Consider the following 14,605-nt stretch of genomic DNA (forward strand, 5'->3'; position numbering starts at 1 on the left):
AATATGTCTTATATTCTAGGTTCTTCAAAGTAGCCACCTTTTGCTTTGGTGACAGCTTTGCACACTCTTGGCATTCTCTTGATGAGCTTCAAGAGGTAGTCACCGGAAATGGTCTTCCAACAATCTTGAAGGAGTTCCCAGAGATGCTTAGCACTTGTTGGCCCTTTTGCCTTCACTCTGCGGTCCAGCTCACCCCAAACCATCTTGATTTGGTTCAGGTCTGGTGACTGTGGAGACCAGGTCATCTGGCGTAGCCCCCCATCACTCTCCTTCTTGGTCAAATAGCCCTTACACAGCCTGGAGGTGTGTTTGGGGTCATTGTCCTGTTGAAAAATTAATGATGGTCCAACTAAACGCAAAACGGATGGAATAGCATGCCGCTGTAAGATGCTGTGGTAGCCATGCTGGTTCAGTATGCCTTCAATTTTGAATAAATCCCCAACAGTGTCACCAGCAAAGCACCATCACACCTCCTCCTCCATGCTTCACGGTGGGAACCAGGCATGTAGATTCCATCCGTTCACCTTTTCTGCATCGCACAAAGACACCGTGGTTGGAACCAAAGATCTCAAATTTGGACTCATCAGACCAAAGCACAGTTTTCCACTGGTCTGATGTCCATTCCTTGTGTTCTTTAGCCCAAACAAGTCTCTTCTGCTTGTTGCCTGTCCTTAGCAGTGGTTTCCTAGCAGCTATTTTACCATGAATGCCTGCTGCACAAAGTCTCCTCTTAACAGTTGTTGTAGAGATGTGTCTGCTGCTAGAACTCTGTGTGGCATTGACCTGATCTCTAATCTGAGCTGCTGTTAACCTGTGATTTCTGAGGCTGGTGATTTAGATAAACTTATCCTCAGAAGCAGAGGTGAGTCTTGGTCTTCCTTTCCTGGGACGGTCCTCATGTGAGCCAGTTTCTTTGTAGCGCTTGATGGTTTTTGCAGCTGCACTTGGGGACACTTTCAAAGTTTGCCCAATTTTTCCGACTGACTGACCTTCATTTCTTAAAGTAATGATGGCCACTCGTTTTTCTTTACTTAGCTGCTTTTTTCTTGCCATAATACAAATTCTAACAGTCTATTCGGTAGGACTATCAGCTGTGTATCCACCAGACTTCTGCACAAAACAACTGATGGTCCCAACCCCATTTATAAGGCAAGAAATCCCACTTATTAAACCTGTCAGGGCACACCTGTGAAGTGAAAACCATTTCCGGTGACTACCTCTTGAAGCTCATCAAGAGAATGCCAAGAGTGTGCAAAGCAGTCATCAAAGCAAAAGGTGGCTACTTTGAAGAACCTAGAATATAAGACATATTTTCAGTTGTTTCACACTTTTTTGTTAAGTATATAATTCCACATGTGTTAATTCATAGTTTTGATGCCTTCAGTGTGAATGTATAATTTTCATAGTCCTGAAAATACAGAAAAATCTTTAAATGAGAAGGTGTGTCCAAACTTTTGGTCTGTACTGTATGTTATATATGTTTTATATTGTATAAATTTCTTTATCCACCCAACTTCGGAATCCCTCTAATTTATAGAACTCTTCATATTTATAATTAAAGCATATAGATGTAGATTCATTGCTGTCTCCTATTTCCATTATATCTTTACCCCTATCCCAGACCTCGTAGAGTAGAGCAAGTGTAGGGTATATTGATTTCTTGTGTGCGAGGTCATTCAGTTCCACTATATGAATAGGAATATTCCAAGATGTTCCTGAAGTAATTAACCGCTTAATACTATTTGGGTTTGCAGCGCTATGACACCCACCCAAATGTTACAATTGCGCTGCCATATAATACAGTGGGGCAAGAAAGTATTTAGTCAGCCACCAATTGTGCAAGTTCTCCCACTTAAAAAGATGAGAGAGGCCTGTAATTGACATCATAGGTCGACCTCAACTATAAGAGACAAAATGAGAAAACAAATCCTGAAAATCACATTGTCTGATTTGGAAAGAATTTTTTTTCAAATTTTGGTGGAAAATAAGTATTTGGTCAATTACAAAAGTTCATCTCAATACTTTGTTATATATCCTTTGTTGGCGATGACAGAGGTCAAACGTTTTCTGTAAGTCTTCACAAGGTTGGCACACACTGTTGCTTGTATGTTGGCCCATTCCCCCATGCAGATCTCTAGAGCAGTGATGTTTTGGGGCTGTCGCTGGGCAACACAGACTTTCAACTCCCTCCAAAGGTTTTCTAAAGGGTTTTGATCTGGAGACTGGCTAGGCCACTCCAGGACCTTGAAATGCTTCTTACGAAGCCACTCCTTTGTTGCCCTGGCAGTGTGCTTGGGATCATTGTCATGCTGAAAGACCCAGCCACGTTTCACCTTCAATGCCCTTGCTGATGTAAGGAAGTTTGCTCTCAAAATCTCACGATACATGAGCCCATTCATTCTTTCATGTACACGGATCAGTCGTCCTGGTCCCTTGGCAGAGAAACAGCCCCAAAGCATGATGTTGCCACCCCCATGCTTCACAGTAGGTATGGTGTTCTTTGGATGCAACTCAGCATTCTTTCTCCTCCAAACACGACGAGTTGTGTTTCTACCAAACAGTTCTACTTTGGTTTCATCTGACCATATGACATTCTCCCAATACTCTTCTGGATCATCCAAATGCTCTTTGGCAAACTTCAGACAGGCCCAGACATGTAATGGCTTAAGCAGGGGGACACGTCTGGCACTGCAGCATCTGAGTCCCTGGCGGCTTAGTGTGTTACTGATGGTAGCCTGTGTAACGTTGGTCCCAGCTCTCTGCAGGTCATTCACTAGGTCCCCCTGTGTTGTTCTGGGATTTTTACTCACTGTTCTTGAGATCATTTTGACCCCACGGGGTGAGATCTCGTGTGGAGCCCCAGATTGAGGGAGATTATCAGTGGTTTTGTATGTCTTCCATTTTCTAATTATTGCTCGCACAGTTGATTTTTTTCACACCAAGCTGCTTGCCTAGTGCATATTCTGTCTTCCCAGCCTGGTGCAGGGCTACAATTTTGTTTCTGGTGTCCTTCGACAGCTCTTTGGTCTTCACCATAGTGGAGTTTGGAATGTGACTGTTTGAGGTTGCGGACAGGTGTCTTTTATACTGATAGCAAGTTCAAACATGTGCCAGTACTACAGGTAATGAGTGGAGGACAGAGGAGCCTCTTACATAAGAAGTTACAGGTATGTGAGAGCCAGAAATCTTGCTTGTTTGTAATTGACCAAATACTTATTTTCCACCAAAATTAAAAAAAAAAATTCTTTCCAAATCAGACAATGTGATTTTCAGGATTTGTTTTCTCATTTTGTCTCATAGTTGAGGTCTACCTATGATGTCAATTACAGGCCTCTCTCATCTTTTTAAGTGGGAGAACTTGCACAATTGATGGCTGACTAAATACTTTTTTTCCCCACTGTATATTAGTGCATTAGGAATCGCCAAAACACCAGATTCCTTGTCACTTTGTAGATATTCACATTTTATCCTAGACGATTTCTTTTTCATATAAGAGAACGAAACTTGCTATGAATTTTCTGAAAATGGGAATTATGGATCCAAATAGGGGCATTATGCAGAATGTATAAGAGTTGGGGCATCAATATAATTTTTAATAAGTTCCCTCTTCCTACAGCTGATAATGGTAATCTCCACCACGCATCGATTTTCTTTTTAATCTTTTCCAGAAGAAGATATAGATTCAGTGCAATGTAATCCGGAGATCTTTTTGTTATACTTATACTCGGTATTAGAATTTCTCCACCATTTGTATTCGTGTATGTTCTAATATGCTGGAATTAGGGATATCATCAAATGGTAGAATAACCGACTTATCCCAATTAATGGACAGGCCTGACCATTCACCAAACTCTCCAATAATATTCAGAATAGGATCAATAGTCTTCTGGATATCACCTACTGTACATGTATAACTGTTTGTGTATTATACAATCACTGTATTTTACGTAGTGTGGGCCCCCGCTTCTGCAGTGCCACCATGTAACCAATTGCTGCTGAAATAAAGGTTTTTGACTGACCTCATGATTGGTGTTTCTGCTTTGGGTTTCTGATTATTCCCAAATGATCTGCCATTCATATCCTAGTATAGATATGTCACCATCTTATTGGTACTAGACAATTGTCTGATACGTAGATACTTTCCTTTGGTTTGATATATATTATTTGCTTCGTTCAATTTTTGTTTTTAATGTGTTAACCCCTTTACCCCCGAACGTGGTTTGCTCGTTAATGACCAGGCCAATTTTTACAATTCTGACCACTGTCACTTTATGATGTAATAACTTTGGAACGCTTCAATGGATCCCCCTGATTCTGAGATTATTTTTTGTGACATATTGTACTTCATGATAGTGGTAAAATTTCGATGTGACTTGCATTACTTTGTGAAAAAATCAGAAATTTGGCGAAATTTGAATTTTCAGGCCCTTAAATCAGAGATTTATGTCACACAAAATAGTTAATAAATAACAATTCCCACATAAAACACACGTCACCCACTATAGGCAATACTAAGGGGTGTAATGGAGTCTAGACACAATGAAATTTAAAAAATTACAGTTTTTATTAAGTCATATATTAAAAGAAAAAAGTTTTTTTTCCATAGAACAAAACAATGATTAAAAAGTTAAGAAGGAAAATTTTCAGCTGTCCAGGATTATGTATATGGGACTCAATCCAAAGGCTCTTGTAGGATCGAGGGTAGGGTTAAGATATTTATTCCCTCAATGAATATATAGATATCAGCAATCCAGCTTTTAATGCTTACTGGCCAGAGGGTATAAAGTACAAATGCCCTATAAAGTGTCAGTGCCAGCAGCATGGGCATGTTACCCTAATAGATATACAGATATCAACAATCCAGTTTTTTGATACATGATGACCAGAGTGTATAAAGTGCAAATGTCCTATAAAGTGTCAGTGCAGCAGCATGGGCTTATTGCCTCAATATAGCTATATCAAAGGGACATTCAGATAATAATATTGTGGTGAGACCCAACCACTATATCCCCAGTTGTCATAATGTCAATTACTTACAGCCAGAGGAGAGAGAAAGTGACCCAGTGATCCTGGTGCTGCACCCCGACGACGCTGTTTCGCCATGCTTCTTCCAGGGGGGGTTAACCACTATAGCTTAACTGGCTCCTTAAATAGTACCCGTGCCCTATCAAATCGCACTGATATGTACATGTGATGCTCGGTGTATTGGGCGCATGAACGCCGTCTGGCATCTCGTAACTACAGAAGAGACTTGGAACGCAAGCGTGGAATGCTTCGCCCTCCTAGGTGCGCCTGACCGGAAGTCCACGAGCGCCGCCGGCTGCGCATGGGCACCCACCGAGCGTGAACCAGGAGATGGGGAATGAGCGATGCGCCCAGTAGCGGAGTACAAAAGAGGCGGGGCTAGTAAGGTCAGAAAACGAAACAGTCTTCATCCTATTCCCAATGAAAGGGAAGAGATTGGTCTCTACCCTATTTTCTCTTCTGTTTTCAGTCCATATGTTTATGTATATAAATATATATATGTATATGTGTATATATGTCTTTTAGCTACAGCAATGTAACCTATGATTAAGAACCCCTGTTTGGTTGGAAACGCGTAAGGTCTGCCTTACATATGGCGCTTTTTTAATGGAACTAATAAAATGGACGTTTTAACTTCACATCTCTTGTGATGGATACGGAGAAGGTGCTGGAGTTTACTTCTAGTATGTGATACTGTGCGGGCGCCATATTGCTGCAGGCAATTTTGTTTTTCCTCCAACAATATGGCACCGCCGGCCACGCTTGCGCAATGGCATCTATCGGCAAATGAGAGACGCTATTGCGCATGCGCGGGCGTAGGCGCCATTTTCATGCATATAAATGTCAGACTTAGATATACCCAATTGCATATGCATTATTTAAAATAGGGGGCAGGTCACTGAACGCACAGTGACCTATCAGAAAGCAGACAAATGAATACACAAGCAGATCACCAAGATAAAGCCCCTCCCCAAATGCCCGCCCCAGAGCACGAGCATATCATTATCTCAGAAATGACTATAAAGATTACACAAGAACCACTGGATGGATTTCATCAACAAAGGTATCATGTCAATCAGTGTAATGTCGCCCACCTGACAGTGTATGTACTTTAGTTTGCACAATCCTGCGCTTTAAGTGAGGCAGCCACACATAGAACTAATCATATATAAATACAGACGTATAAACCTGCTGCCAATCTATTGTGAGTATATGTGATCTCATATTAGCTATGGAGCGATGATAAACCCTTAAGTACAATATGTGACTCCATATTATTGTACATTAGCTTAAATAATTTCAATTTCAGCTAAATAAAATGCCAAATTTGGTATTGATTTATTATTTTTAATGCATGCTACATCAATTTGATTGAAATACTCAGTGACTGTGTGTAGAAGCATAAGGAGGAGCACAATTACGATAATATAGTACATTTTTATATATTTTCAGGTTTTTTTGTGTTTTATAAGAATTCTTAGTGACGACATTTACTCACTATATGGCATCAAAATACACAAGACCGGTAATCTAACAATAGACCGCAATGCATACAGAACAGAGGTTTAGACAATGATTCAAAATCAGCGAGATAAGAAAAACCTATTAGAAGAACATGTGTGGAAGCCGCACGCTAACAATCGCTGGGTATCTAAGGTGGAGACAAGCTGGCGTGTCAGCCATATGCTGCGGAAGGAGAACAGATCATTCGGGGGGAGACAGACTTGTCACAGCGGGGATTTACAGGCCGTCTTTTCAGTAAACTTGCATACAGCCCCCATAAAGAACTTTTCCATAGGTGAAGACCCGAGGCCGCAGTGTCTCAAGGCAGGTGGAGAGACTAATGGAGGCTCTAATCCTGGTGATCAAGAGATGGAGAAACAGCAAATGCTGATAAGAAGTGTGAGAGGAAGAGGAGGGTGCAGATGGAGATGTAATAGAAAAGCATGGTGTCCCTTCTCAGATTTACACCATGCGGTACCCCAGTGTTTCGCTGACAGACCACCATCCTCTCTGGTTCTCAGTATCTTCTCCGTATCACCACCTCTAAGGGGTTTATGTGTTTTATCAATTGCATAAATGATTAATGTGCCGAGATGACTTTGATGTTCCTGTATAAAATGTTTGGAGATTTGTGATATGTTTCTCTTTGCACCTTAGTTCTCGATATCATTAATATGTTCTCTGATTCCAGCCTGTAACCGGCGTTTTGTGCTGCCGACATATTGTAGATTGCCGGCCGTGCGTCCATCTTGTATATTACACTGCTCATGTTGCAATTAAGAAACGTTTTGATCTAATCGGTGTTTTTGTTACTTGAGTCAGTAACATTCTGACATTTGTGGGAGTATTTGCATGTTTTGCCGGATGTTGTTCCACACTTGAAAAAACCCTTTAAGTGTAGAAAACTAGAGGAAGCAGCTTGTGTAGTTGTCAAAAAAACTAAGAGGCTCGATCCAAACATGGTGCTTTTCTGGATACTACTCTGCACCCACCTTTGATTATTTTAGCTATATCTGGGTCCTCCTTCAAAATGGATAAATTATTATAATTGATTCTTTTAATTGTGAAAACTGACTGCTGTACACTGTGTGCAGAATTATTAGGCAAATTAGTATTTTGATCACTTCGATACTTTTTATACATGTTGTCCTACTCCAAGCTGCATAGGCTTGAGAGCCAACTAACAATTAAGTAAATCTGGTGATGTGCATCTCTGTAATGAGGAGGGGTGTTGACTAATGACATCAACACCCTATATAAGGTGTGCTTAATTATTAGGCAACTTCTTTTCCTTTGGCAAAATGGGTCAGAAGAGAGATTTGACGGGCTCTGAAAAGTCCAAAATTGTGTGATGTCTTGCAGAGGGATGCAGCAGTCTTGAAATTTCCAAATTTTTGAAGCGTGATCACTGAACAATCAAGCGTTTCATGGCAAATATCCCACAGGGTCGCAAGAAGTGTGTTGGCCAAAAAAGGCGCAAAATAACTGCCCATGAATTGAGGAAGCTGCCAAGATGCCATTCGCCCCCAGTTTTGCCATATTTCAGAGCTGCAATGTTACTGGAGTATCAAAAAGCACAAGGTGTGCGATACTCAGGGACATGGACAAGGTAAGGAAGGCTGAAAAACGACCACCTTTGAACAAGAAACATAAGATAAAACGTCAAGAATGGGCCAAGAAATATTTTAAGACTGATTTTTCAAAGGTTTTATGGACTGATGAAATGAGAGTGACTCTTGATGGGCCAGATGTATGGGCCAGAGGCTGGATCAGTAAAGGGCAGAGAGCTCCACTCCGACTCAGACGCCAGCAAGGTGGAGGTGGGGTACTGGTATGGGCTGGTATCATCAAAGATGAACTTGTGGGACCTTTTCGGGTTGAGGATGGAGGGAAGCTCAACTCCCAGACCTACTGCCAGTTTCTGGAAGACAACTTCTTCAAGCAATGGTACAGGAAGAAGTTGGTATCGTTCAAGAAAAACATGATTTTCATGCAGGACAATGCTCCATCACATGCATCCAACTACTCCACAGTGTGGCTGGCCAGTAAAGGTCTAAAAGAAGAAAAAATAATGACATGGGCCCCCTTGTTCACCTGATCTGAACCCCATAGAGAACCTGTGGTCCATCATAAAATGTGAGATCTACAGGGAGGGAAAACAGTACACATCTGGGAACAGTGTCTGGGAGGCTGTGGTGGCTGCTGTACGCAATGTTGATCGAAAACAGATCAAGCAACTGACAATCTATGGATGGAGGCTGCTGAGTGTCATCATAAAGAAAGGTGGCTATACTGATCACTATTTTTTTGGGTTTTTGTTTTTGCATGTCAGAAATGTTTATTTCTAAATTTTGTGCACTGATATTGGTTTACCTGGTGAAAATAAAGAAGTGAGATGGGATTATATTTGGTTTTTATTAAGTTGCCTAATAATTCTGCACAGTAATAGTTACCTGCACAAACAGATATCCTCCTAAGGTAGCCAAATCTTAAAAAAAAACACTCCAACTTCCAAAAATATTAAGCTTTGATATTTATGAGTCTTTTGGGTTGATTGAGAACATAGTTGTTGATCAATAATAAAAATAATCCTCTAAAATACAACTTGCCTAATAATTCTGCACACAGTGTATTGCAGGACAAGTGTAGCGGGGACGTCCTTTTGATCGAATTGATTAGATTTGTGTTTGAACCGGGTTTTGTCCTCAACTATTTTTTCGGCTCTATTTAGCCTCCAATTGCTATAACCTCTCGGATTGTATATTTCTGATATTTCTTCTCTTATATAGCCACTTTCCATGCTACAATTACGTTTTGCCCGGATCATCTCCCCTACAGGTACACCTCTAGTTGTATGTTTTGGTTGATGACTCTTTGCATGCAGGATTGTATTACCTGCTATACTTTTTCTGAAAGTTGAGGTGATCATAGTTTTAGAGGGAATGCCAACCAGATTTACTTTCCAATCATTTTTATTGAATTTTATCATAATACGAACACGAACGCAAACAAGGTTCGGAAAGGGGAAAGGGAATGAGGAAAGGGGGAAGGGAATGGGAATGAGGAAGGAGGGTGAACAAGTGATTTAGCACAATTTATCCAAAACAAAACAAATTAAAGGAAAGATACAACTTACAATGGAGGAATGCAAGTCAATTTGTGTTTTCTATAACAATAACAAAGCATAAACTCTGAAAAAGACAGAAGAAACCTCTGCAGGAAGCTTTTAAGTATGAAGAAATATAGGATTTCTGTGAACTTCTCTTAGTCAGGGAATTTTTTAGACCATAAGGACCGTTTTTTTGAATTCCTTGTTGAACCATTAATGCTTGATGCGTATCTTATCTCGTATGATTTGTGAAGTGAAATCCTGCCTAATATTTCAAAGAAACGGGGGAGTTCTGTTTTTTTTCCTATTAAATGCAATGGAGTTTTTAATTACCAAACAAATATGAATGATGAGAAATCTGGTTTGTGAAGTCAAAGATTCCAATTCTAGAGATAGAAGGGCTTTTTAGGGTGTAGACTGTTAATTAATTTTGACGTTTGTGCCCAGATTTTCCTGATTTTTGGGCATTCCCAGAAAATATGAAGCAGATCTCCATGCTGTCCACAGTTCCTCCAGCATAGAGGAGCGTTGTTAGGGTCAATATGTGAGAGTCTTGAGGGAGTATAATACCAATGTGATAAGATTTTATTAAAATCCCTCATGCAGCCCCATGCAAATATTTGAGGCCTATGATGAGCATAGGGCATTTTCCCACATTTCTAGTGTAAAAGATACGCTGAGGTCCGCTTCCCACCTTTTCATAAATGTAGTTTTAGTTGACAGGTCATCCTTGTTGAAGCAACTATAAATGTACTTCAAACTCCAAAAAATGTTGTGGTTTATGTTGCAGAGTAGATTCGTTGAAGCTTCTGATAATGATCTTTTATTAGAGAGAAATAGCATAATCAGATCTTTTGTCATTGAGTAATAAAGGAAATCACTTGATGCCAATTTAAATTTAGATTTAAGTTCTATGAAGGGGATAAAGTTAGTACCGTCATAAATGTCTTTAATTTTGTTTATACCGATGGATGACCAATGTGGGGGGAACGGGTGTTTATATATTGCTGCGATAAGCGAAAGAGGGAAGTTCGTAGAGTTGTTAGAATTATTTTTATTTCTTTTAAGATTAGAAAGCTTTTCCCAGGCGAACAAAGCTGCTTGGAAAATAGGGTGAGATGAAACGATTGAGATTTCTTAATGCCAACCAGATTTAAATCTAAAAAATCTGTGTGTGTCCATTCTTGATGGAAAGTAAACCTTAAGTTAAATGGTTGCAATTGAAATAATCAAATTTTGTACAGCAGATACATCAGAATTCCATATGATGATCACATCATCGATGTATCTGCCGCACCACCATATATAGTCTCTATATGGATTGTCCACGCTGTACACATACGCCTCCTCCCACCAGCTCATAACTAAGTTTGCTAAATAGGGGGAGTATTTTGCCCCCATTGAAACTCCATTGATTTACATGAAATATGTTTCATTAAACAAAAAATATTTTTTTTTATGAGCAAATGTACAACATCCAAAACAAATAATTGTAAATCTGCTGAGAAATTACTGTGTTTTTTCATGTGAAAAGTGAAAATTTAGAGCATGAAGAGCTATTTTGTGGGGGATCGATGTATACAGTGAGACCACATCTGAGACTATCCAAGAAAAATTTGTTTGCCGTGTGATTCCACTCATGGCCTGCAACATGTCATTACTATCCTGAAGGAAACCAGGTGCCCTCTGGACGAGGGGCTGGAAGAGCCGGTCAACCCACTTCCCCAGAGAGCCAATGCCAGACACGATTGGTCTCATGGGGGAAGGATTTATTTCTTTGTGGGTTTTGGGCAGAGCATACAATATTGGCATGACAGGATTTTCTATTTTGAGATACTCCATTTCTTTCTTTGAAAAAAACCCTAAACTGAAACCTTGTTCCAACAAAGTAAAAAGTTTAGTTTTAACAGACTGAGTTGGATTACCTGATAAACGCCTGTACACATTATTGTCAAACAGCATATCTTCAACCCAGTTCACATAATCCTTTTATCCGTGACAACCACTGATCCTCCTCTCTGAGGTTTTGATAAGTTGTTCTTGGTTCTGAGTTGTTGTAAGGCGCACTGTAAACTGGGTTGGATATTGCTGGTATAAATTCATCCATCTTGGAATTTTTCAGAAAGCGTCTTCAGCTCTGATTCTTTTGTTTTGTAATTGATCCATAGCTGGTTTTGCGTTTTTGTACTGGATATAAATTTGGATTTGGTACACTGATGACATCTTGATGAGATCATCAGCAGTTCTGTTATGAGTATTTTCTTTTTCCAAATCCTGCAAGCAGAACAGTGAAAGTTGCTCCGTTAAGCGTAGTGACCTGAAGGCGTTTTCTGGATTCAATTCACCACAATGTGCATTAATTCGATCATTGTCAGAATGCTTTCTAAGAGGGATATTCCTGATGAATTTGTTGACATCACAATTGTGTACAAAAAAGATTGAAATTGTAAGTGGGTACAAAGTTCTCACCATATGACGAGTCTGTGTCGGTCGTCAGTTGAGGCTGTAGTAGATAAGTTACAGGGAATCTGTCACCCCTGGCACTTATCTGACCTCTAATATGGGCATACAGGTGATATAAGTGTAAATCTACACCTACCTGTATATCCCATATAGAGGTCTTGTTGCTATGAAATGTATTTTTTTTATTCCTACAAGTTTGATGCGTTCCTGTCCCCAGGCCCGCAAGAAATCCCGCCTCCTGCGTGAATTACAATGTTTCCCCCCTCCCCTGCACGTCAGTGCCTTGTGACGTGCTGTTGCCGCGGCCAAATCCCGCGCCTGCGCACTTCTCCTTTTACCCAAGGCGCACTTCTTCCTGCCGTCTATGTTCATTGGACTGGAAGAATCTTGTGCGCAGGCGCCAGGAAGTCAGAGCGATACCAAATATGTGTCGTTTATTTTATTTTTTTTTCATAATATTAATTTATAAGTACAATATATATTTTTATTTTTTAAAAAAATATTTTTTCAACTTTTTTTTTAACTTCTTTACTTTGTCCCACTGTAGGACTTTCACTTTCTACAGTCTGATCGCAGTTACCTATAATATAACCGGGGATGCATGTCTCTGTCTGAAGCCTCGATAGACTGCGCATGCGTGACGCGCAGTCTGGCTCCAGACAGAAGCATGCATGGAGTCGTTACAGGTAAGAGTATATGGCGCCGGAGATCGCGGTATGCGTAGAAACTGAATGCGTACCGCGATCTCAGACGCTATACTTACATACTTACCTGACCGTGAGGAGCGTTGCCGTGGCGCCTCTCTTTGCCGTAGACCGGGGCAGGAGTGAGGCGTCGGATAAGCGCATGCGCATAGCGTTATCCGGCGCCATTTTACTGAAGACACATTTGCAGTGTGTCTTCATAAAAATGACGCCAGACAGTGCGGTGCTCCGGCGCCGCACTCCTCCCCCGGCCTCCAGCAGAACAGGACGCAGCAGCGCTGAAGCACAGAGAAGAAAGGTGAGTAGAACTGTTTATTTTTTTTGTATGTGTGTACAGTGTGAAAGGGATGAGGTGGCCACACATACCAGGATTGTGGGGTGAGGGGTACCACACATACCAGGATTGGGGATGAGGGGTGCCACGCATACCAGGATTGGGGATGAGGGGTGCCACGCATACCAGGATTGGGGATGAGGGGTGCCAAGCATATCAGGATTGGGGATGAGGGGTGCCAAGCATATCAGGATTGGGGATGAGGGGTTCCATGCATACCAGGATTGGGGATGAGGGGTGCCAAGCATACCGGGATTGGGCATGAGGGGTGCCATGCATACCGGGATTGGGCATGAGGGGTGCCATGCATACTGGGATTGGGCATGAGGGGTGCCATGCATACTGGGATTGGGCATGAGGGGTGCCATGCATACCGGGATTGGGGATGAGGGGTGCCATGCATACCGGGATTGGGGATGAGAGGGGCCATGCATACCAGGATAGGGATGAGGAGTGCCATGCATACCAGGATTTGGATGAGGGGCCATGCATACCAGGTTTGGGATGAGGGGTGCCATGCATACCAGGATGTGGGTGAGGGGTGCCATGCATACCAGGATAGGGATGAGGGATGGGGTACCATGCATACCAGGATAGGGATGAGAAGTACCACACATACCAGGATTGGGGATGAGAGGTGCCACGCATACCAGGATTGGGGATGAAGGGTGCCACGTATACCAGGATTGGGGGTGAGGGATGCCATGCATACCAGGATTGGGGGTGAGGGATGCCATGCATACCAGGATTGGGGGTGAGAGGTGCCATGTATACCAGGATTGGGGGTGAGGGGTGCCATGCATACCAGGATTGGGGGTGAGGGGTGCCATGCATCCCAGGATTGGGGGTGAGGGGTGCCATGCATCCCAGGATGGGGATGAGGGGTGCCATTCATACCAGGATTGGGGGTGAGGGGTGCCATGCATCCCAGGATGGGGATGAGGGGTGCCATGCATACCAGGATAGGATGGTGGGGACAGGATGGGGGCAGCACAAATACCAGGAGGGGAGCAGCACATACCAGCATGGGAGACCATATACCAATAAAAATGCTCGCCACCTGGGCGTAGAATGGGTTCAATAGCTAGTAAGATATAGCAGTGGAGGATCACTGTTATACCTTGTAACCTGTCAGCCCTGCAGACACAAGCTAGTTTGACCATGCACTATGCATGATCAAACTAGCTTACAAGTATCTGATCACCCGGATGTTGTCATGACGAAATCGGGTCACCATGGCAACGATCGAGACCCCGCGATGACATCACGGTGTCTCCAATCCAAGGTAAGAAGGGCTGTTTTTCCTCTCCCTTCTCCCGAAGTGCTACGATCTACTTCAGTCACAGCATTTCGTGGTTTAATGTGCTGGGAACAGTGCGGGACCACTCTTGGCACTGAGTACCAGGTGTCAGCTGTCAGAATCAGTTGACACCCGACGGCAATGATGTCCGCACAGCCTCTGTGCGG

This window comes from Phyllobates terribilis, unplaced genomic scaffold, assembly GCF_046119375.1.
Source record: "Phyllobates terribilis strain yellow unplaced genomic scaffold, ASM4611937v1 Scaffold_99__1_contigs__length_5935540, whole genome shotgun sequence".
Taxonomy (NCBI): Eukaryota; Metazoa; Chordata; class Amphibia; order Anura; family Dendrobatidae; genus Phyllobates; species Phyllobates terribilis.